The sequence below is a fragment of the Orycteropus afer genome, unplaced genomic scaffold, assembly GCF_000298275.1.
Source record: "Orycteropus afer afer isolate SDZICR_OR568_19922 unplaced genomic scaffold, OryAfe1.0 scaffold00045, whole genome shotgun sequence".
NCBI lineage: Eukaryota > Metazoa > Chordata > Mammalia > Tubulidentata > Orycteropodidae > Orycteropus > Orycteropus afer.
In genome coordinates, this window is record NW_006921632.1 from 16,213,197 (window position 1) to 16,217,539 (window position 4,343).

Sequence of the window (4,343 nt, forward strand, 5' to 3'; positions counted from 1 at the left end):
ACATTTAGATCTTTTATTCACTTTGAGTTACTTTCTGTGTGTGTTGTGAGGCATGGGTCTTGTTTCATTTCTCTGCAAACACATATCCAGTTTTGCCAGGACCATTTGTTAAAGAGACTATGTCTTCCCCATTGAATGGGTTTTGGCCTGTTATAAAAAACCAGCTCATCTGTAAAATGGGAATCCATACATACATGGATGGATCTATTTCTGGACTCTCAATTCTGTTCCACTGGTTTATGTGTCTGTTGTACCAGGCTGTTTTGATTACTGTGGCTGTATAGTAGGTTTTGAGACCCAGGAGTGTGAGACCTTCTACTTCATTTTTCTTCTTCAGTAGTACTTTGCTTATCTGTGCTCTCTTTTTTTTCCATATAAAATTAGTGATCGATATTTCCATGTTCTTAAAGAATGCTGACGGACTTTGGATTGGGACTGCATTGAGTCTATAGATTGCTTTGGATAGTATTGACATTTTCACAATGTTCAGTCTTCCCATACATGAACAAGGGATATTCTTCCACTTATGAAGACCTCCTATAGTTTTTGTAGCAGTGTTTTGTAGTTTTCTCTGTATAGGTCTTTTGTGTCCCTGGCAAGATTTATTCAAAACTATTTTATCTTCTCGGTAGCTATTGTAAATGGTATTGTTTTCCTTATTTCCTTTTCAGATATCTATTGGTGTTGGTGTTGATGTTGTTGCTGTTAGGTGCCATTGAGTCAGGTCTGACTCATAGTGACCCTGTGTACAACAGAATGAAACACTGCCCAGTTGTGCACCATCCTCACAATACTTGCTATGTTTGAGCCCATTATTACAGCCACTGTGTCAAAACACGTTGTTGAGGGTCTTCCCCTTTTTTGCTGACCCTCTATGTTACCAAGCATGACACCCTTCTCCAGGGAATGGTCTCTTCTGACAACATGACCAAAGTAGGTGACACAAAGTCTGGCCATTCTTGTTTCCAAGGAGAATCTCGGTTGCACTTCTTCCAGGACAAACTTTTGTTAGTTCTTCTGGAAGTCCATGTTATTTTCAGTATTCTTCACCAACACTACAACTCAAAACTATCAACTCTTCTTCAGTCTTCCTTATTCACTGTCCAGCTTTCACACATATATGAGGCAATTGAAAATACCATGGCTTGGGTTAGGCACACCTTAGTCTTCAAAGTTACATCTTTGTTTCTTGAAAAGTTAAAGAGGTCTTTTGCAGCAGATTTACCTAGTGCAATATGACGTCTGATTACTTGACTGCTGCTTCCATGGGTGTGGATTGTGAATACCAGTAAAATGAAATCCCTGAAAACTTCAATCTTTTTGTCAGTTGTTACAATTTTGCTTATTGGTCCAGTTTTGAGGATTTTTGTTTTCTTTATGTTGAGGTGTAATCCATACTGAAGACTGTGGCCTTTGATCTTCATCAGTAAGTGCTTCAAGCCATCCTCATTTTCAGGAAGCAAGGCTGCATATAGCACATTGTTAATGAGTCTTCCCCGGATCCTGATGCTGCATTCTTCTTCATGTAGTCCTGCTTCTCAGATTATTTGCTTAGCATACAGATTGAATAAGTATGGGGAAAGGATACCACCCTGATGTGCACCCTTCCTGATTTAAACCATACACTTTCCCCTTGTTCTGTCAAATGACAGCCTCTTCATCTATGCAAAGGTTTCTCATGAGAACAACTAAGTGCTCTGGAATTCCCACTCTTCACAATGTTATCCATAATTTGTCATGATCCACATGGTCAAATGCCTTTGCATAGTCAATAACACACAAATAGACATCTTTCTGATATTCTTTACTTTCACCTGACATCAGCAATGATACCCCTTGTTCCACATCCTCTTCTGCATCCAACTTTTCATTTCTGGTAGTTCCCTGTCAATATACTGCAACCATTTTTGAATTATCTTCAGCAGGATTTTACTTGTGTGTCATATTAATGATACTGTTCAATAATTTCCACATTCTGTTGGATCACCTTTCTTTGAAATGGGCACAAATATTGATCTCTTCCAGCCAGCTGGTCAGGTAGCTGTTTTCCAAATTTCCTGGCATACACAAGTAACTACCTCTAGTACTGCATCCATTTGTTTTTGGTGATGTTGAGGAATCCAACTGATTTTTTGTATATTGATCTTGTATCCTGACACTTTGTTGAACATTTCAATTAGTTCCAGTAGTTTTCTTGCTGAGTCTCTTGGGTTTCCTATGTACAGGATCATGTCATCTGCAAATAGAGATAGTTTTACTTCTTCTTTCCTAATATGTATGCCTTTTATTTCTCTTTCTTGTCTTATTGCCCTGCCTGGGACTTCCAATATGATATTGAATAGAAGAAGTGACAGAGTGCATCCTTGCCTGGTTCCCATTCGCAAGGGGAATGCTTTGAGTCTCTCTTCATCGAAAATAATGTTAGCTGTTGGTTTTGTGGATATGCCATTTATTAAGTTGAGAAACTTCCCTTCTATTCCTATTTTGCTGAGAGTTTTTATCAGGAATGGGTGATGGATTTTATCAAATGCCTTTTCTTTATTGATTGATATGATCATGTGTTTTTTTTTTCCTTTGTTTTATTTATATGGTGGCTTACATTGATTGATTTTCTAATGTTGAACCATCCTTGCATACCCTGTATGGGTCCACTTGATCATAATGTATTATTTTTTTGATCTGGTGTTGGATTTTATTGGTGAGGGTTTTGTTGAAGATTTTTGCATCTATATTTGTAAGGGATATTGGTCTGTAGTTTTCCTTTTTAGTGATATCTTTGTCTGGTTTTGGTATCAGGAGTATACTTGCTTCATTGTATGAATCTGGGAGTATGCCATCCTTATTTATGTTCTGGAACAGGTTGAGCAGAATAGGTGTCACCTTTTTTTCTGAATGTTTGAAAGAATTCTCTTGTGAAACTATCTGGGCAGGACTTTTTTTCTGTGGAGAGTTTTTTTTTTTTAATGACCTGCTCAAATTCTTCCTTTGTTGTGGGTCTGTTCAAATTTTCTACCTCAGTCTGTGCTCGTTTAGGTAGGTCTTGTTATTCTAGGAATTTGTTCTAGGTTTTTTAATCTGTTGGAGTACAGTTCTTTGTAGTATTCTGTTATTATCTTTTTAATTTCAGTTGGTTCTGTTGTGATTTTTTCCATTTCATTTGTTATGAGTTATTTGTTATGTGTTATTTGCTGCTTCTTCCTCTTTTCCTTCATTAAATTTGACAGTGGTTTGTCAATTTTATTAATCTTTTCAAAGAACGAAGTTCTAGTCTTGTTGATTTTCTCTATTGCTTTTCTGTTTCATTTATTTTGATCTGATCTTTATTACTTCCTTTCTTCTGAAGACTGAAGGCATCTTTTGTTGCTCTTTGTCAAATTGTTGAAGGTGTTGGGTTAAAATGTTGAATTTGGTTCTTTCTTCTTCTTTGACATGTGCATTGATTGTTATAAATTGGCCTCTGATCACTGCTTTTGCTGTGTCCCAAAGATTTTGGTATGTTGTGTTTTCATTCTCATTTGTTTTCAGGACATTATTTATTTCTTCTGTTACCCAGTGGTCCCTGAGAAAACTGTTATGTGATTTTCCATGTATGTGATTTTTTTTCCCCTAGTCTTCCTATTGTTGATGTCTAATTTCACAGCATTGTAATCTGAGAAGATGCTTTGTAGAATTCTGAAGTTTTTAAATCTATTGAAGTTTTATTTATGGCCTAACATATGGTCTATTCTGGAGAATGATCCATGTGCTGGATCATACACTGGAAAAGAATGTGTATTTTATTTATTTTTTTTTTTTGGATGGAGTGCTCTGTTTAAATCTATGAGGTCAAGTTGGTTGGTTGTGTTGCTGATATCTTCTTTATCTTTGTTGAATTTTTTCTAATTCTGTCCTTCATTGAAAGTGGTGTTTTAAAGTCTCCTACTACTATTGTAGTATTGTCTATTTCTCCTTTCAATTTAGTTAATTCTTGCTTTATGTATTTTGGAGGTTTTCATTTGGTACATGTTGTTGTTGTTATGTGCCGTTGAGTCGGACCCGACTCATAGTGACCACTTCTTGGGTTTCTGAGGCAGTATCACTATAGAAGTAGATTGCCCAAGCTTCCTTCTGAGGAGTGGCTGTTGTGTGTGAACTGCCAGCCTTCTGGTTAGCAATCAAGTGCCTTAGGCACTATGCTACCAGAGCTCCTAATTTGGTACGTAGATATTTATTATTGTTATGTCCTCTCAGTCTATTTACCCTTTTATCACCATATAAAGACTTGCCTTATCCCTTATGTTGGATTTTGTATTGAAGTCTATTTTATCAGGAATTAATATTGCCATTCCTTTTTTTTTTTTTTT